General features: G+C 39.5%; 1 protein-coding gene and 1 long non-coding RNA gene across 2 annotated transcripts in view; one reads left to right on the top strand and one right to left on the bottom strand.

Annotated features, from left to right (window-relative positions):
• Positions 1-4,872, bottom strand: part of LOC149102328 (uncharacterized) — a 35,596-nt gene extending 30,724 nt beyond the window's left edge. Inside the window, exon 1 of the mRNA XM_089275029.1 lies at positions 4,803-4,872. The gene's annotated coding sequence lies outside the window, so the exon portion shown is untranslated. The remainder of the gene's footprint in view (positions 1-4,802) is intronic.
• On the top strand, positions 4,870-11,444 carry LOC149102327 (uncharacterized). Its single transcript, XR_016202468.1, has 2 exons — positions 4,870-5,124; positions 11,363-11,444. It is a non-coding gene; the product is annotated as an uncharacterized LOC149102327 (long non-coding RNA).
• The last annotated feature ends 319 nt before the right edge of the window (positions 11,445-11,763 follow it).

The raw sequence follows: 11,763 nt of genomic DNA, 5'->3' as shown, positions 1-11,763 counted from the left end.
GCTTCCCGCAGCTTCAAAAATACAGGTCCAAACCATACGATTTTCAATCGATCGAAGCCAATGTTTTGCAGGTCATCAAGTCTCGAAAACTGCAACACGTACGTCGCTCTTATAAACATGAAGCATTCAACTGAAAATAAAACAAACTGGATTTAACAGAACCTTGACAAAATACATTCTCGGTAAGGACAAATGTAAACGGGCTATAAACACGCGTGGGAATCTTATGTTTAGTTGACGAAATTACCATCCAAAGCAGTCCTTGAGTTTTCTTTCCTGCTTTTCGTTTGCCTGCTCCTCCACTTCGTATCTAGCTTTTCATTCCTAATATACAGGCAGCTCGTCCGCAAAGACGTCTTCCCCATCGTCGCTTGAAATATTGTAAATTGCTCTCAAAGCTCTAAGCAGTGAGTTCACAGTTGTCGAACGTGCTCGATCGAAGTTTATTTCGGAGCCTTCCGAATCGAAACTTAACTCTGACTCCAGTGACGAAAAAGAAATGATTCTGAGACAAAACTTCGACGTTTTAGTCCCAAAATACATCGGAACGATTAGTTTTGCGTTCTATTTTCTCGAGCAAATACAGAGAGTTGACTGAGGCGCTATTGTGTTTGGTTCCTGGGTAGACGTCATCAGGTACCGCCGCCCCAGACTCCCTAAAACGCGGTCGTGAAACACTTAATCGCGACTTTGAAAGGGCATAGAAAATCGAAGATTCAACCAAATTCAAAAATTTCTTCGCCCAAATGCTTCAAATAAAGTCTAGATTTGTTTTAGCGAAAAAAAAATTTGGGGGTTAGGTGCACTTTAAAAAAGGGCTATTTTCCTCACCTGTTTAACACGCCTGAAAATCAAGACTACGTGGGACCAATTCCCGAGAAAGAATTTTACATGCCTGAATGTCTGTCAACGGCCGTAAAGACTTCGAGAAATGGCATGATAAAGAAAGAACTGAGAATGTAGTGTTCGATTTCCAGAAAGAATTGCTGGAATATTGCGAGTCGGACGTGAAATTACTGAAGGAGGGATGCCTTACTTTCAAACGGCTTTTTGAAAAAGAGACAAAGTTTGACCCCTTCAGTCATATTACTATAGCTTCGGCATGCAATCGAGACCTGCGACAAAACCGAATGGAAGCCAACACAATTGCTTCCGAGCCTCTCCACGGTTGGCGACTAAAAACAAATCAGTCGAAAGTTGCCATGGAATATCTACTGTGGCAACAAAGTCAGATCAGTGGGAGAATTCAACATGTTGGAAATGATGGGGAATACCGTATCCCCAACAGTCGCTACACCGTGGACGGCTACGATGTAACTACGAACACCGTCTACGAATTTCAAGGTTGCTTTTGGCATGGCTGTCGTAAATGCTATCCCAACAGATCCGAAACACACCTTAGATTAGAGCACCGCTGCACTGCCGACGTGTATCTCTGCACCCAGGAAAAACTACAATTCTTGCGTGACAAAGGTTACAACGTCATCGAAATGTGGGAGTGTAATTGGCGGAAAATGAAAGAAGAAAGGCAGGACGTCAGGAACTTTGTAGCCAGCCTCGATTTGGTGGAGCCACTAAATCCCCGTGATGCCTTCTGCGGCGGACGAACAAACGCTGTCAAACTCTATCATCTGGCTGACATCGCCTCAGGAGAGAAGATTCATTACTATGATTTTACATCTCTCTATCCGTTCATTAATAAGAATGCTGAGTATCCTGTCGGCCACCCTGAAATTATATTTCAGCCGGAAGACACAGACATCCAAAATTACTTCGGGATTGCCAAGGTCACAATCTTACCTCCAGAAAAACTGTTTCATCCGGTACTTCTGCTGCGTGAAAATGGTAAACTAACATTCCCGCTATGTAGAGCCTGTGTACAAGAAGAGATGAAAAACCAATGCTATAACGGTCCTGGGTTTGCAGTCACAGCGACAGTGAAAGACAAATTACAGGTACATGGTGTACCCCCGAACTGAACAAAGCCGTTGAGAAGGGCTACAAAATAACTTACATTCACGAAGTGTGGCATTTTTCTGAAACGAGGAAAGGTCTCTTTAAAGACTATGTGAATACATGGTTGAAGATTAAAGAGGAGGCAAGCGGCTGGCCAGCTCATGTAGGCGATGATCCCATCAAACAGCAAGAACATCTGAGATCCTACAAAGCGAAAGAGGGCATCGAACTCAACCGCAACAACATTGAAAAGAATCCCGGCAAACGTAGCCTTGCAAAAATGATGTTAAATTCCATGTGGGGGAAGTTTGGCCAGCGCACCAACAAAACTCAAATCAAAGAGTTCGGAGATCCTATGAGGTTCAGTGCATTCCATGAAAGTGATGCAAATGACATTTGCTACGTGAGTGTATTGTCTGAAGACATCGTTGAAATTCACTATAAACTGAAATCGAATGACGAACCTGTCTCACCAAACCTCAACATTTTCATCGCTTGTTTCACGACATGTTGGGCTCGACTTCGTTTGTATGCAGCTCTGGACATGCTAGAAGAACGAGTACAGTACAGAGACACCGACAGCGTTATTTTTTCCAGTTTACCTCATGAAAACAATCCTCCCCTTGACGACTTTCTCGGTGATTTCAAGGACGAGTTGGGAGAAGACGACTTCATCACTGAATTTGCGTCTGCGGGACCGAAAAATTATGGTTACCTCACGAAGAAAGAAAAAGAAGAATGCAAAGTGAGGGGAATCTCTTTAAACAGTGAAGGTAGCAAGCAGTTAAATTATCAAGTGTTGCGGCAAAATGTTTTAGACGAAATTCAACGCCCTCTCGAGAAAACGCGACAAACTGATATTTACAAGCCTTATCACATCGTCCGAAACTCCAAAGAGTACTCACTGACCACAGTCTCTCAGACGAAAAAGTATCAGCTTGTGTACGAAAAACGAGTGATAGATCCCTACACCTTCAAAACATATCCCTATGGCTATGAAAGAATAACAAATGAGGACGTGGACATGATTGAACTGTTGTGCCATTTGTAAACACTTTTGTAAATAGTTTCATTCATAAGTTGAGCGCAATCCACTAGGGAGTTGCACACGGCTCTGTCCTGTAATTTTAGGGAAACCTTTGATATTAAAGTTAATGGTTAACTTTAAAATTGCGTGATTACTTTGTTTATGTTAGAAACCAGGCTTTTTACTCAGTCAACACGGAAACGAGATTAATGACGCCAAAGGGGGCGGGGCTTCTGGTTACCATGGATACGTCAAACTCGAGAAAACAATAGAACTCCTTTCCATAACAATACTTTTTCATTTGCATCACAATACCTGTCAAATCCGTACTGGACTAGCCCATACCACTACTTAGGCTTTCATTTCAGTGGGACCAGGTTGGGCTAAAGCCACTGCTGCATGACGTAAGAACCTTTACTTTTTTAAATCAACTCCCATCCACTTCGCAGTTACGCACACCCCTGCTTGGAGCTTTACTCTACAGATTACGGGGGTTTCCCGTCGAGTACCCAAGTTTAATTCCCACTTCCCGCTTTTCCTGCTTCGAATTCCAGAAAACTTCATTTTAAGTTCTCTTCCTGTTTTTTTCGTGCTTCGCATTCCAAAAAGGTTCAGTTAAAACCAAGAGAAATTTTTAAAGCCGAGAGGAGCTTTTGAAGCCGAGAGAAATGTATACGCTAAGATAAATTTTACTGACAGATCCTTTTTTTCACCACACTACACTTAAATATATCATTTCAACTTGATCTTGTTAATATAACTATTGATGGTTAAAAATCAGGTCTAAACTATACATCAGTTTTGTCATCTTCTATTTTAAGGATCTGTTCTTACGTGTACGTGATCAGTGAACGCGTGAGTTCTGATTATATTGGCCTAATGCAGCAAAAGTATATTTTATATTGGCAACATACCAAGCAAAACTCTACTAAACTAGAATTTTTCAACACTTTTAAGAACGATTATACATCCTCCTCTTATTTAAGCCTAACAAGCAAACTAAGCGAAAGAAAGAACTAGTGAAATTTAGGATAGGCAATAACAAACTAAGGATTGAAACTGGTAGATATGATCAAATTCCGAGGGTTGACAGACTCTGCCCTATTTGTGAATCTTATCAAATTGAAGACGAATCTCACTTTCTTATATATTGCAATAAATACTCTTTTCCAAGAAATAAATTTTATTAAAAACTAGAACATATCATTTCGACTTTTAAACAATTATCTTCGTTACAAGCCATCGGCGAACTTATGACTTCTTCAAATCATTATATTAATATTCAATTAGCAAAATTTATTTCATCTTGCTTTGATCTACGCAATATTGTACTTTCAAATTAAACCAACGTAACTTGATTGGTATATCATAACATTATTTTATGATCACAATAATCGTTCCTGTTTTAGTTTTAGTTTTAATTTACAAAAGCTTTTGCAACACCGTATGTATCAAGCGAGGAGTGACGAACTCGCGCTTGCTCGATGGAAAAGCAAACGGTTGCTCGCAGTACTTGCAGTGGTTTCTCTCTCGCTCGGCGTAGGAGAAACCAATTGCTTGCAGGGTAGCAAAACACTCGTAAAAAAAAAACGTGCGCTCGAGCAATCTCTACTGAACACGAAAAATGCATCCTTTTAAAACGATAAACCTAAAAAACCTTCGTATTGCCATAACAAGTCTAAACGGAATGGTCTGCTCCTTCTCAGACGCAATATTAATATTTTTATTAGTTTGAACTCATCCTTAGCTAGATAGTGATGGAATTTTCTCGAATCGCAACTTGACTACAAAAACCACAATAGTTAACAAGTTGACTTACTTTAGTTGATCCAGATGTTGATGCTTCCCCTCTTAGTCAAAGAAACGCGTCGCATCAGTTGTTCCGTTAATATATGAACAATTAACATTTGATTGACGTTTGATTTCGTAAATACCTTTTGATTGACATTTAGCCGCGTAACCGATACGGTCAATTGACCTTTGAGCTTGGATAAGTTACTTTTTGTCGCAGATATTTTCACTGTGAACACGTTCGTCGCTGGCCTGTTTCGCTGACCCGTTTTCTGCTGTTTTCAAATCTGTTTATCTGTTTCCTGACTTGGAAAAAACGTAAAACAATCTGATTGGACATCGTCAAAGAAGTAAGTTTAGTACTGTAACTCAGGCTTAAAACAATGTAACTTAGGTTTGCGTTTATATTCCGATCGTCTGTTTGGTTTCTCAATGGAATTTTGTATTACCTCTTTAGATCGAATAATCTTGAATCCTAGAATAAATTATACGATTGGCGTAGCCCAGTTAGATTGTCTGCCTGGTTTTTTACGGAACCAATCCTAACTGATTGGAATATAAACGCAAACCTAAGTTATATTGTTTTAAGCCTGAGTTACAGTACTAAACTTTCTTCTTTGACGATGTCCGATCAGATTGTTTTACAGTTTGTCCAGGTCAGGAAACAGATAAACAGATTTGAAAACAGCAGAAAACGGGTCAGCGAAACAGGCCAGCGACGAACGTGTTCACAGTGAAAATATCCGCGACAAAAAGTAACTTATCCAAGCTCAAAGGTCAATTGACCGTATCGGTTACGCGGCTAAATGTCAATCAAAAGGTATTTACGAAATCAAACGTCAATCAAATGTTAATTGTTCATATATTAACGGAACAAGGATGTTGTTTTGGCAAGCTCTCAAACGTTCGTCAATTAATAAATGTCGTTTTCAAAAGCATGAATAAGTTGAAACAAATGCAATCAATCCTGCGAATGCAGACGTATTTCCGATTGTCACTTGGTTCCACCGGAAGGAAATACGCCTGAGTGACGTTGTTTTAATGTCTGATCTTAGTTGGCATAGATTTTTATGATTTTATTCCTCCATTTTCGCCCTAGTTTTAGCCCTGATTGAGAAGATCTATCAAGACAGTGTTTGACCACATTTCTAAACAACTCAAAGTTCGTCAAAAATACTCCACAACGCGTCGTATTTTCAACTCTCTTCTCGGTGTTTGGAAATGTGGGCAAACACGGTCTTTCATGTTTGATAGATTGCATAAACAAACCGAACACATCCGGCGGGATGTGGGAATTATTTAATTTTTTTGTGTACGAAATGGGGCGTAAGACGGTCAAAATTAGGTAAACAACACAGGTAATATATGACTACTCTCAAGTTCTCTATTAGTTATGTCCTTCCAGTCTACTCTTTCGGAGAGTGCCTGAATTTCTGATCCTTATCAGCAATCAATCAATATTTGTTGTTCGACTTCTCTCTCACATCTACTGAAATAAGCACCTGTCACAGGCTTAAAAATCAAACGTAGATATTATGATATCTGCTTGATTTCGTAAAATCAAACTTGATTTCACATCATGATATCTTGATATCTTGAAAAGAGATTTCATGACGTCATCATCCACACACAATAATAGGTAATATTACACCCAAAAACAACGGCAGTATCGCTCATCAACGAATCAATGCCAACTCAGAATTAGCTGGTTAAATGGCCATAAACTTACCAATAAACTTTAATTCACTGTTGTTTAGCTGTAACAGTGACCCAGGCAACTGCAAAAGTCTGTTGTAATGCAATAGCTTGAGAAGGTTCAGTGTCTCATCAGGCAAAAACATCGTTTTGTAACAGTTAAAGTACTTTGGAACATTGCGAGATAGAGATGATACGTCCGAAGTAAGCGGGATGGAGGTTAAATTGTTGGCGGAAAGTGGGATTTGCAAACCCTATTAAGACCCTCGATAGTGGCATTTTGCAATAAAATAATTATTTTTTATTCCCATTGTTCTCGTTTTGTCTTTTAAAATTGTGAGAGCGAGACTTCAAGGTCTTCGATGTTTGATGTACTTCGAAAACGTACAAATTACAAATTAAATTAAAATTAAATTACAATACAATACTCGCGTATAGTGTAGGCTAATCGAGGCGGGCATTGTAATAGATTGGTAATAAGTTATCACTAAAGCTGTCCCCGTTTTCTTCTTTGCGTGTGTGCTGAATGAAAACAATTGAACACTACGGTATGTAATAAATAATTCATTAAGTCACAAAAGGGAATAAGATTAAATTAACGAACACGTAAGCAAGGACAATCAGTGGAACTAGTGATAAGTACGAGTAATAGTGAAAAGAATTGTGAAAAGGGGAATTATAATAATACAAAATTATAATAAATTATAATAATAACTAAAATTATAATATAATGTTATAATAATTATAATTATAATAATTATTATTACAATTATAATAAATACAGAATGGCCGTCAACATAATCATCCTCAATCCCAAGCACTGTGATGAGTAATTTACCAATTTGTCTTTTAAGTTTACGCTAATCAGAATGGAAGGAATTGCTGGTTTTCAGTGTCACGCGATTCAAAATAGATCAAAATAAAAATCAAAACCGTTCAATAGATAAAGTCCAGAAACTGGGAAATGAAAGAAAGTAAACATGCAAAGACTCGCCAAGATTCTGGTCACAGTGATTTTTCTTATGGAAGATATGCGGAGAAATTTTTTTACCCAAATTTATAGAGATTTGTATGAAGACGCCATACTGGTGCCCCGAGGGGGGGGGGGGGGCACTGCCATATATGGGATATATAGGTATGTGCCGCTGTGAACGGTATGGTTTTCAAGCAGTTTACTCTAGGATAGGGTATATAAATTAGAGCGTTTGGGTCTAGAATAGAGTATAATTTTTCACAAAACTGACTAGTTGGTTGAAGATTTTATCTGGACAAAGGAAACCAGGAATTGTCACTCAAAAATATAAAAAAATGAAATCGGCAAGTTTAAATTTACGCAAATCAGCCTCAACAGTGTCGATAGATGGGGGATTTGGAGAGTTTACTCTAGTATAGGGTGGCAAAATTTAGCTGAACTAGCTCTGCTATAGGCTAAGGGTTCCAGGGTCCCAGCGACACACCCCACCCAAAAATCTCCAAGGTACCCCCCCGGGACTGGTGCCCATCCGTATGGGCACCAACATGGCGGGCGGAAATCAACAGAAACATCTGTCTCTGAGTTTTGCTACAAAAGCGTAAATTTATCCCTCGAGGAACTAAAACATTAAAATAATACTTTTTGTAAGACATGAACTGTTCAGATAGCCAAAACCCCCGAAATAAGTCACTTTTTTAACCATCATGACAGCTCTCAAGGCCATCATGTAAATGCCGCGTCACGCAAAAGCTTAGAAATTCAAGCGTAGTGTATCACAAAACCAAGAATCCATTCGGAGCGAAAATTTGTATGAATATTAGCTTCCAGCTGCTCTTATACATCATTAAAGAAAAATCTCAGTAAGATCAATAGTTTTGTAGTTTGAATTTTAGTGACGTCATGTGAAAACCAGCTATTCCCTAATCTTGTGCCAGAACTAGAAAAGGCTTAAAAGTTACGTTCAATCTCACTGAGTTAACATACAGAGGGAGTTAAAGAAAACCCCGACAGCAACGGCAACGTCGCTAAGCAAAAGATTTAATGAGCAGAGTCATGGTTTTTTAAAGGACCATTCGCCACCCCTAATCGAGGGATTTGAAAGCCACTGGAGCCTCCAAAACTCACGGTACATCTTAGACAGTTCACAGCCCTCTATTTTCTCGTATTTTTATTCGATCGTTGAACGCGCGGACAGAATCACGGGCGACTTGGACGCCAGCGCAAAACGGAATAACTCGACTTGGCTCTTGCTCGCTTCGCTTGCAAACCCCACCCCCACCCCCACGTGCTTCGAGCTCGCTTCGCTCGCTTTTTCTTTCGCTTGCGTAAATAGAGAGGCTATGAACGGTCTAGTACCTCCTAGCATAAGAAGCATGTTAGCTGACCAGTAGTAATCCAACACATGTATCGCAGAATTACTGATAATATCTCCGAATGAAAGTGGAGCAAGCTCATGGGCAATGATTACATGTTAAAGAAAAATGCGTTATTCTGCTTTACTGAAAATCATGAGACCTGTTGCAATGAAAATTTTAAAATAAGAATACTTGTGGGCAACACCCAGCAACGACCAATAATCTTGTACAACTGAGTTTATTAATCGACCGGTTTCGTCTGCTAGTGAGACTTCGTCAAGATTAAACTACAAGATACAAAGATGGAACTTATTTTATACTAAACCTTTTTAGTACGAAGCACGCTCCTGCTATAGGGTATGAACAACAAAACACCCACAAGAAACACGTGCAGGATGTGACTAAAATCACCTTAGAGCCTACTTTTAAAAAATACGGGGTTTTCGATCGAGTTTGCCGGCCCCGAGGAATTGAGACGACGCTAGCAGCCGAAATTCGAGTGATTAACCGCCTGTGACTGCCGATATTCATTATAAGTATAATTTCTAGAGGTGAATATAAGAATTGGACATTCTGATTGGTCGAAAAGCTCATCATATGACGCTATATTCACCCCTCTAGAGCTTGGTTACTAAGCTTGTCATCTTTGCCATCTCGGCAAGTAAACATGGTGAACAGTTGCTAATTGAAGTTTTTATTTATTCGAAAGATATCACTCCAAGTCCACGATATTTGAAAGGATGGAGAATTTTCAAAATAACTGCTGTCGCCCTTGGACCAAACCTTTCCAAGAACTCGTATTCAAGGCTTTGAAGAATCGTAAACGCAGTGGTTGCGTCGATCGCCAGCAAGTGAGCTGAGATCGATTGACCGAAATTTATTTTTCTTCAAACTAAAGCTACTCATTTTCAGGCGATGATGACAACTGCGAATGAAGTCAACAACGATAAAATAAATGTACCGGATGAATTTATTTTTTGCCGAACTGCCGAACTCGATGAGTAAATTGATTGACAATCGATGTACATGTAAGCTTATTATTAAAACTGCGGCTGCATACGTGTATGCACACGAACAATTAGGTCTGTGTTTGCGTTCGACAAAACGCAGTTCTAATCGCGTAATGCATAAAAATTCGAGATCTGTGCATCTACCTATCTATCGGGGGACACCAATCTGGCCCCCTCAAAAAAATTCTTCAGAGGCGAATGACGTCATCTCCAATATTATGGACTTTCGAGTGTCGAGGCGGCTTACTGTAGACTGTAGCGGATACTGAAGTTGGTTATTTTTAAGTTCGAAGTCAGTGTTAATAATGGCATTTGAAAACCTTGCAGACATGTCTTCACGAAATGTGTAAGACTTTTCGAGGCAGCTTATTGAAGACTGTAGCGGATAATTTATTTATTTAAAGTTCGAAGTCAGTGTTAATGGCATTTAAAAACCTTGCAGACATGTCTTCGCGAAATGTGTAGGACTTTTCGTACGAACAGAAAGCTGTAGTTTGGCTGCGTGTTGTGTACCCTTTTCTCTTCGACAAAAACCAACGCTGGTTTCTGCTGAATAAATCAAAGGAGGAAATGTGTAGTTTCACTTCTCTGGCCTAGATTTCTGTGCACAAAATGTGTAACATAAACCCAACGCGCGACGAAAGTGTTCACACAGGAAAAGAGTTCAATTCCCACAGGATTGCTCTGGTACACCAACATGTTCTCCGTTTCATTGTTTCGGAAGTGAAAATGCCTTCTAGCTGTTACCCCAAAGCCAAGGCGATTCAAAGTCGTGTTCGTAAACAAAATAATTGTACTAGTTTTGGTAATAAAAGCAGGTCGTCTCGCATACGGACGGAACAAGCATAATTGGTGTTCGATTTACACGGTCAGTATAACAGACGCACTGGGGACTGCGGATTGCGGACTACGGACTATCGGACTACAGACTGGGTACAAAACATGAACTTAGGTATAAATCGCGGACTAAACATTACGAACTGGGCATAAAACGCGGACTCAGGTATAAAATGCGGTTTGCAGACTAAATGCGACCTACCGACTACAGTCCATGTATTTTACTCAGGGATCCGGTCGTAACTAACATTGCATAATACATGTATAAACGAGAACAAACCCTCTCGTATGCACGTTCTTTGCGATCATTTCATTTATTTTCACCCCTGCTGAAGGGAGACCGATTTCACGTCTATCTAACAGCTCAGGCACAAAATGTTGTCCCTGGAATTTTTGTTTTTTTACTGAACATACCAAACCTACGAACGCACTCTTTAATCTACGATTACTACTAGTTTTATGTTTTAGTCCGTTATTTTGTAGTCCTTGATATTCACCTCTGAATATTATACTAAAACAATTATTCGCCCCAGGCTCAATTAACATTGGTGAATATTCACCTTGACTTCGTCTTGGTGAATATTCACCAATGTTCACTTCGCCTTTGGCGAATAATTGTTAAATGACCGGACATACTACTTACAATGTATATTGCTTTTCAATGTCATATGGTTGCGCAGTAGCTTAATTGATGCCGATACGGCCTTTACTTTACCAGGTCCACACCAGCCCTCTGGGTTGCCAGACGCAGACCTGCCTCATCAAAAATATATGTATGTATGTATGTATGTATGTATGTATGTATGTATGTATGTGTGTGTGTGTATGTATGTATGTGTGTGTGTCTGTCTGTCTGTCTGTCTGTCTGTATGTATGTATGTATGTATGTATGTATGTACTTAAAACAAAGTTGTATTAGAGCATTAAGTTTTCTTTGCCTAACGATGCGTTTCTCTAAGAAAATCTAAGATTGTATTCTTAAATCCGAAAGAATCCGAAAACGGATTTTGCGTTTCTTTGCTAAACAGATCAATCCAAGATCTCTCGGATCATGATGCATCAAAGAAACTGAAGAATCCACTGCCGAGTGGATTTTTACGCACCCCCATTTCTTAAAGA

This window comes from Orbicella faveolata, unplaced genomic scaffold (assembly GCF_042242905.1).
Source record: "Orbicella faveolata isolate gen_17 unplaced genomic scaffold, um_ofav_v1 contig_36, whole genome shotgun sequence".
Classification (NCBI taxonomy): Eukaryota; Metazoa; Cnidaria; class Anthozoa; order Scleractinia; family Merulinidae; genus Orbicella; species Orbicella faveolata.
Note: the sequence above shows the minus strand (reverse complement) of the source record. Positions and strands in the feature narration are given on the sequence as shown.